The following is a 9,555-nucleotide window of genomic DNA, read 5'->3' as shown; positions in this document are numbered from 1 at the left end:
CACCATGTACAGACATAGTGAGCTTGCTCAATATAAGTAAGAGGGGAAAAAAAAAAAAGAGCTCTAGTGGCCCTTCTTGCCTTTTTAGGTTGTTGCAGTCGTGATGTGATAAAACCTGCTCATGTGGGAATTAAACACATAATCTTGTTATAAGAAATAACATCTGGTTTGCCTTGTTCTCAGGTCTCAGAGGGTTAATTTGTTTGCTTTTGTTCAGAAATGGAAGAAAGACCTGCATTTGAAACAGCAGCTGGAAAATTATCTTCTGGATAGTTACAAAAGTAGCTGTAGTGAGAAATCACTCAAAAATCCATGTTTCTGAGACCTCAGTGTGCCTGGGTATCTTGATCTGCCAACAAGTACTGACAGGCTGCAAATGCACTTGGCTTGAGACCTCCCTCTGGAGAGCACAAGTCATCGTATAGTTCCTTCACATATATCAATCTTTGTTCCTTAGTCTTTGGCATGTTACATTGCATGCATAGCCCCATAGCAGTAAAGGCATGCCCTAGGGAACAGATGTGTTCAGCGAAGGATATTAAAAAATCCTCAACTATTTCTGGAGATGCAAATTCTATGTCTATTACTAAAGCAAAGAAAAACAGTGAAAATGGGAATTGGAATTTCAAAGACATAACAGCAAGTGTTGCAATGCCAGTACTGATACTGTAAACCTACGTAGAGCAAGCTGGTGAAAAGCAGAAGCAAATACAGCGGTCAGATGTACTTCTTGTTTTTAAATTTGTACACTGTTCTCTTTTAAAAGCTAAAGATACATGAAAATGAAGAGGAAGAAGAAACACCAGTGCACATGAAACATATCACCCGCTTATTATAACAATCACCATTTTAATACAAATGGAGATTAAATAAATAAATAAATAAATCCAAAACTTATGTAAACTGTTCAGAGGAAAATAATTCCACCTACAGCTCTGTCTTATTGAGCTTAGGAACTACAGCAGCTGCAATATTTATTTAACTCTGTATTTTCAAATAGTACAACAGGTTAGCCAGACAAATGGTGTCAACATTGGGTAACAGCTCACCTGCTCAGCTGTCCACTCATGGGACATTACAGAATTCAGAGTGCTCTTTACTTCTTTGCTATGTTTGTGAAGGCATTAGTAAATACAATGAAAGCTGATGTGTGTGTATATATATATATATGTAATATTTTGTTTGTTTATTTGTTTGTTTTTCCTCTTTGATAGGATGCATTAGGACGTTTCTTACCTGCCTGTTCTGACTGAGGCAATGTAAAATATTACCTGAGTGTGAGTGTGGCTGAAGTTTTGAGGTTTTCTTGTTTAGATTCAGTTAAGCAATGCTGCAGAAAGAAAAAAAAAAGTACTGCAAATTTTGGTGATGATATCGGCCCTTCAAAATGAAACAATTGAACTGTTGTTTTTTAGTAAGGCTGGTAATCTTTAGGGTCCCAAATTTAAACTCTTTAGACTTTTCAGATACATTAAATAATGCATCTACTCAAAATATCACACTTCACACTTTTGTGAATAAAAAGCTCCAGACAATTCCAAACTCTGAGATTTCTGCCTTAAAGAATTGTTGCATTACCTCTGCAAAGCCTTTCTCATGATGAAGCATGCTTTTCATGCTCTCAACTTAAAAATAACAGCCTAAATAATGTTTCTCAAACTCTGTAGTTTGGCACAAAGATACAGTACAGAATGGATGCAGAAAAAAAAAAAAAGAAGAAAGAAAGAAAGAGAGAAAGAGAGAAAGAAAGAGAGAGAGAAAGGAAGAAAGAAAGAAAGAGAGAAAGAAAGAGAGAGAGAAAGAGAGAGAGAAAGAGAGAAAGAAAGAAAGAGAGAGAGAGAGAGAGAGAGGAAAGAAAGAAAGAGAGAGAGGAAAGAAAGAAAGAAAGAAAGAAAGAAAGAAAGAAAGAAAGAAAGAAAGAAAGAAAGAAAGAAAGAAAGAAAGAAAGAAAGAAAGAAAGAAAGAAAGGAAGGAAGGAAGGAAGAAAGAAAGGAAGGAAAGAGAGAGAGAAAGAAAGAAACAAAGGAAAGAAAGAGAGAGAGAAAGAAAGAAAAATGAAAGAAAGAAAGGAAGAAAGGAAGAAAGGAAGAAAGGAAGAAAGGAAGAAAGGAAGAAAGGAAGAAAGAAAGAAAAAGAAAGAAAGAAAGAAAGAAAGAAAGAAAGAAAGAAAGAAAGAAAGAAAGAAAGAAAGAAAGAAAGAAAGAAAGAAAGAAAGAAAGAAAGAAAGAAAAAGAAAGAAAGAAAGAAAGAAAGAAAGAAAGAAAGAAAGAAAGAAAGAAAGAAAGAAAAAGAGGAAGAAAGAAAGAAAAAGAAGAAGAAAGAAAGAAAAAAGAAAAAGGAGTTCTAAAGCATTAACAAAGGAAAAACAAATAAGCAAACAAACAAAAACTAGCAACATACAGAATAATAACATTACTAATCTTTAACAATAAGTAGCATTGTTTGTGTCCACTGCAGCACAAACCGTAGACAGGAACCTACACCTGAAAGCTGCCATGGAGAAAGCCTTGAGGTTGCCTAGATTAAAGATTTCCTTTTACAGGTACAAAATTAATCTGTTGTTCAAGGGCAAAGAATAAAAATTAAACAAAGCTACAGGTAAAAAAATTGTCAACTATGGCCAGCCACTGCCCTGCCCATTACACAATCAGGGTGAACAGAACACAGGCTGGGACACTCCCTGCCATCATGACTGTCCTGATCCCCTTTATGGTCAAGTATAAGTCTGAAAAAATCCAAGCACAGTCACTTCACCCTTGTATCTCCAGACAGAGCAGATGGCTGCAACAAGAGCAACACTTACCTTGTCTTTTCCTTCAAGACAGCAGAAGCAAGCAGCAGAGCCCCATACTAGAGTAAAAGTCAAACAGCTGCAACTGTTTCATATTACCTTGTACATAATAATAATAAACCAACAAAACAAACAAACATGATGAGGTAGTCTTAGGGGTTGCATGAGGCAGGCATTTTTCAGAATGATATGGGTCGATAGAAAGGTGAGAAACAAGGGCCATTTCGCACATGAAGACTGACTGGCCACAGTGCTATATGGATATGATCAGTGCATTTTACAACAAGTTGAGCTCTCTGCAATAAAAACATGATGCAGGCTACTAGTGTACTGTTAACACAGAACTGTAAATGCATTTTTCTAAATTCAGCTATGCCAATGCAGTCCCATATTGATTTTTCTACATCATGAACAAAAACCATAAGCATAAAGTTACACAGAATGTTTTTGCAATAATAGCAGATTAAATAAAGGCTATTTCTGGAATTTTTTGCATGTTACCTGTGCTACTTACTTGTTAGTACCAAAGTAAACAATCACAGTAATTTTAATCTGTATGAAAAAGAAAATGATGAGAGTGTAGTGGGGGATGACTATACAAGGAAAACGTTTGCAGAACAGAAAAATTTAAAAGATGACAAAGTACATCCTGACTTTTTACTCTAATAATAAAAAACCAGGACTTTCAACATTTTTACAAGGCTTTCTTTAAAAAAATAAATAAAGTAAATATCCAAGCTCATAACAAGACACTTGACATGCACTTGCATTTTCTTTGCTGTATTTAGTGAAGAATCACTTCCATAGATGCTTTCCAGCTTGAATATGTGCCCCCACCTTTTCTAGCCCCTTGAACCATTTTTCTGTGCAGTTTAGGTAGAATAAACACAAACGTAGAGTTTGGCATTTAGTGGAGAGCAAAAGCTTTCCTCAAGACTATGCATGAAAGAGAGACAGAGCTCTAGATTAATACAATGAAATTTCAGGTCTTTCAGCATTTCTTCAGCAGAAAATGTAAAGCTCATGAAGAAACAGGAAGACTAGTTAACATATGTCTAAAGTATTTTCCTAAAAAAAAAAAAAAAAGTTCCTACAATTGATCTCTTGTGACTCACCTTCACTATGCCATTATTTCTGTTTTATTTCTTCTGATCTGGATGCAGTATTATATTGTCTGCTATATTAGCAGTCACCTTTGTCACATGGGTTTTTCTCCCCTCCATACATGGACAGAAGCAATGTAATTATGTCTTCAATATCTGAAGCAAGCTAATTAAAATAGAAGCATCTCATTTTCATATACATATCAGTACAAAAAAATAAAATAAAATAAATAAAATAAAATAAAATAAAATTAAAATAAAATAAAATAAAATAAAATAAAATAAAATAAAATAAAATAAAATAAAATAAAATAAAATTAAATTAAATTAAATTAAAAAGACAACTGCTTTTTCTTCTGTGAAAATATTCCCATAACTGCGCATTTCTAAGCAGAAACATAGCTCACATTTCACTAAATCACAATTTCAGTTTCAGGCTTCGAAGACTGCACTCAGCTCTAGAGAACACTCAGGGGCTCCATCCCCTACTGAAACCATATTTGAAAAGTATGCAATTCTAGAAGAAATTCTTTAAGAAAATCCTGTAAGAGCTCAAAAGACCAAAAATGGTGTAAATTTCCATAGATGAGATCCACACACCATGTTGTACCCTGACTGGGAGCTTGTTCAGTGCTGTGTGATTTTAGTTTACCAGTGTCTGAAGGGATAGTACTATACTGATAGCCCAGCTGAAGTGCCTCCAGCTGAAGTACACCAATGCACGCAGCATGGGAAAGAAGCAGGAGGATGTGGAAACAATAGTGCAGTTAGAAAGCCATGACATGATTGCTATCACAGAAGTGTGGTGGGATGGATCACACAACTGTTACACTGGCACAGAGGGCTACAAACTCTTCAGAAGAGATGGGCAGGGAACGAGGGGTGGGGGGTGCTGCTCTCTATGTTATGGAAGGGATTGACTGCAAAGAGATGCTTCTGAGAAACAGCCATGGATGGGTTGAGAACTTGTGTGTAAAAGTTAAGGTCTGGATCAATAAAAGACACCTTGATGTTGGGGTCTACCACAGGTCAACTGATTTAGTAGAGCCTATGGATGAGGTCTTCTTGCTTCAGCTACAGGAAGCATCACGCTCGCATGCTCTCAGCATGATAAGGGGCTTTAAACACCCAGATGTCTGTTGGGAAAGAAGCACAGCAGAGACTCCAGGAGAATCCTGGAATGTGTTGAGGATAATGTCCTGGTTCAGGTATTAGACAAACCAACAAGAGGAGAAGCGTTACTGGACCTGGTGTTCACCTGTGTGGAAGAATTCATTAAAGAGGTTAAGAACCAAGGCAGTGTGGGTTGCAGCAACCATGCCCTGGTTGAGTTTGTGATCTCAAGGAATATGGGCCTGGCAAGAAGCAAAGCCAGGACCCCAAACACCAAAGAGCAAACTTACAGCAAAGAGTTGTCTAAAGACTAGTGGATGAGATCCCCTGGGACACTGTCCTTAGGAACAAAGAAGCTGATCAGAGCTGGCAACTCTTTAAGGACACTTTTCTTAGAGTGCAAGAGCTCTCCATCCCCATGTGTAAGAAATCAAGCAGGGAAGGTAGGAAACTAGGATGGCTGAGCAAGGCCTGCTGGTCAAACTGAGGGGTAACAAGGAAATGCACAGGCAGTGGAAGCAGGGACACGTGGCCTGGGAAGAGTACAGGGATGCTGCCCAGATGTACAGGGGTGGGATCAGGAAAGCCAGGGCAGAGATGGAACTGAGCTTGGCAAGGGATGCAAAGAATAACAAGAAGGGATTCTACAGGTACATTGCTCAGAAAAGAAAGGCCAAGGAGCGTGTCCCCCCTCTGATAAATGAGAAGGGAGAACTGGTAACGACAGGCATAGAGAAGGCTGAGGTACTCGATGAGTTCCTTGCCTCAGTTTTCACTGGCAGTAAAGCTTCCCATGTCTCTCAAGTCCCTGAACCTCTAGGCAGAGGTAGAGGGAGCAAAGTCCCTCCCCCTATAAGCCAAGAGCAGGTTCAAGATCACCTGATGAAAGCGAACAGGTATAAGTCTACAGGACTCAATGCCATGCATCCCAGGGTCCTGAAGGAACTGGCTGATGGGTTTTCCAAGCCTCTCTCCATCCTATTTGAAAAATCATGGCAATCAGGTGAACATCCTGGTAACCGGAAAAAGGGAAACATCACTCCCATTTTTAAAAAGGGTACAAAGGAAGCCCCAGGCAACACACCAGTGAGCCCCACCTCAGTGCCTAGGAAGACCATGGAACAAATTCTCCTGGAAGCAGTGTTAAATGCACATACAAGATGAAGAGGTGGCCTGAGACAGCTAGCATGACTTCACCAAGGGCAAATCATGCCTGACCAATCTGGTGTACTTCTGTGATGGAGAGACTGCATCAGTTGACAAGGGAAGACCAACCAATGTAATCTACCTGGCCTTCTGTACGGTCATTGACATAGTCCACATGACATCCTGATCTCCAGATTGGAGAGAGATGGATTTGATGGGTCATCTGTTTTGTGGATAAGGAATTTTCTGAATGGCCACATCCAGAGTTGCAGTCAACAGCTTATGTCCAGGTAGAGGCCTTTGATGGGAGACCTATTCATCTGGGGTCCAACTTTTGACCAGTGCTGTTTAATATCTTTATCAATGACACAGACAGTGGGATCAAGTGCACCCTCAGCAAATTTGCAGATGACATCAACATGAGTGGGGCAGTGATACCAAAGAAGGAAGGGATGCCATCCAAAGGGACCTGGATAAGCTTGAGAAGTGGGTCCATGTGAACTGCATGAGGTTCAAAAAGTCCACGTGCAAGGTGCTGCACCTGGGCCAGGGCAATCCCAGACATGAGTACAAACTAGGAGAAGAACTCACTGAGAACAACGCTGCAGAGAAGGACTTGGGGGTTCTGGTGGACGAAAAGCTCAACATGAGCCAGCAGTGGGTGCCCACAGCCCAGAAGGACAACTGCATCCTGGGCTGCACCAAAAAAGCAGTGGCCAGCAGGTCTTGAGAAGTAATTTTCTCCCTCTTCTCTTGTGAAGGCCCACTTGGAGTGTTGCATCCAGGTCTGGGGCCCCCAGCACAAGAAGGATGAGGACCTATTAGAGTAGGTCCAGAAGAGGGTCACAAAGATGATCAAGAGGCTGGAGCACCCCTACTATGAAGAAAGGTTGAGAGAACTAGGGCTGTTCAGCCTGGAGAAGAGAAAGCTCCAGGGAGACCCCATTGCACCCTTTCAGTACTTAAAGAAGGCTTATATAAAAGAAGATGAGAATGACTTTTTATATGGGCTGATATTGATAGGACAAGGGGGAATGGTTTTAAACTAAAAGAGGAGAGATTTAGATTAGATGTTAGGAGGAAATTCTTCACTGCAGGGGTGGTGAGGCACTGGAACAGGCTGGCCAGAGATGTTGCGGTTGCCCCATCCCTGGAGGTGTTCAAGGCCAGGCTGGATCTTATTTATCTTATCTTAAGGCCTGGCTTATCTTATTAACAGACATGTGACCAGACTTATTTGCCACCTTTTGTGGTTCCCTGGATAGCTGAACAAACAGATAGAAGTAGCTATGTAAAAATTATAATTGGAAGAGCTTACTTGATTTGCTGTTCCCTGTAACCCAAAAATGACATCATTGTTTTTTTAAGTGTGTATATCTGCTGTGCATGGAAAGAAACGTTAAAGCTATTAGCAAAAGAACACAGTTTTGCAAAGACACATTTGCTTGAAAATGTAGAAATAAACTTTTTATTTCAAGACCAAAAAGAGTGCATAAGCCACTGGACAAGCATTTGGTTATGGAAAAGGAAATAATTCAAGTTGCCATCCTAGAAACCAAAGAACCCAGTGTGCCTAAGGTAAAGAAAACAGGTCAGCAGAAGCATGGTTATCAACAGCTGTATAGTGGAATTGTGACATAGAAAGAATGAACAGGGACCCTGCTCATAAATCCTTTAGATTGTTATAGTGAACTTGACCAAAATTTTTACTTTTGAGAGTCTACTTTCATTACATATCCTAACCTTAAAGAAAATTACTTTTCACCTGACGAATTCTCTGGGTAAATCTAATTCTTTTGCATAGTGGTGATACATAACATTTCATATCTGTTATGATTTCTCCCATGGGTGCCTACTATGTGTTGATAGTTAAATGATTCTCAAAATTATAAGTATTGTTTGAAAAATATTCTAGGATTTTTGAAGAGCATCTATATCACTGAGTTCACAGAATCACAGAATCGTCTAGGTTGGAAGAGACCTCCAAGATCATCTAGTCCAACCTCAGCCCTAACACTAACAAGTCCTACACTAAACCATATCACTAAGGGCTACATCTAAACGTCTTTTAAAGACCTCCAGGGATGGTGACTCAACCACCTCCCTGGGCAGTCCATTCCAGTGCCTAACAACCCTTTCAGTAAAGAAATTCTTCCTAATATCCAACCTAAACCTCCCCTGACGCAACTTTAGCCCATTCCCCCTCATCCTGTCACCAGGCACATGGGAGAATAGACCAACCCCCACCTCTCTACAGCCTCCTTTAAGGTACCTATAGAGAGCGATGAGGTCTCCCGAGCCTCCTCTTCTCGAGGCTAAACAACCCCAGCTCCCTCAGCCGCTCCTCGTAAGACTTGTTCTCCAGACCCCTCACCAGCTTCGTTGCCCTTCTCTGGACTCTCTCGAGCCCCTCCATGTCCTTCTTGTAGCGAGGGGCCCAAAACTGAACACAGTACTCGAGGTGCGGCCTCACCAGAGCAAAGTACAGGGGCACAATCACCTCCCTAGACCTGCTGGCCACACTGCTTCTTATGCAAGCCAGGATGCTGTTGGCCTTCTTGGCCACCTGAGCACACTGCTGTTGAAAAAAAAGAGTTGAAAAACACTGTATAGATTTATCAGTCCACCTGGTCCAAACTGCTGTAGAGTACCAAAATTATGAAAGTAAATTCTCTATATCACAGTATTGAGGAAGTGCAGCACCTTCCAAAGAGATGTTGTAATGAAGCTGTGTTATATACTTAAAAGTGGCCTACAATTACTCTCCCATGAATTCACAGACACAATTTAGTTCGCAATGTATATTTTGTATGAAGAATAATCCCCTCAAGAAATAAAAGTGCCCTCCCTTGTTGGTGTATTTGTTTATGGAATTCAAACTCCTCCACTTTGAGCAAAAGTCAGTTGCTGTTTTGGCCTTACAATACACATCTGAAATTGCTGTCACATATTTATGTCTAACAATGACCTCCCCTTCAAGACATCTCCTTTAGCATGAAAGCAGCCTGTAGGTAATTGACATGTTTTTGTAACTGCTCTCCAGCTGCAGGCTCCTCAGAGGACTATATTGTTATGAAGTAGTCATCCTCAGTCTTATGTTCCATCACAAGCAGATTCTCTGTGTCAAAGACCTAAAGATAGTCTATACCCACAGTACTCAAATATCTGTACGATGTGTGCAAAGAACCAAACACTCAGGAAAATGTTTCCATTTTATGAATCGTCCTACTTGTCAAATGTAACTGGATTTGGAAAGGTTGGAGAGTTGGAAGTAAATTGAGCCCATGGGATAATATTGAGGGTTGAATCATATCTTAGTTTTCTGACTGAAGGAAAAGCAGATAGATTTTCTAAGAAAGGAAAAATACCTTACACCTGACTGTGGTTTTTTGTTTGTTTGTT

The sequence above is a fragment of the Anser anser genome (assembly GCF_964211835.1).
Source record: "Anser anser genome assembly, chromosome: Z".
In the NCBI taxonomy this organism is placed as follows: domain Eukaryota; kingdom Metazoa; phylum Chordata; class Aves; order Anseriformes; family Anatidae; genus Anser; species Anser anser.
Note: the sequence above shows the minus strand (reverse complement) of the source record.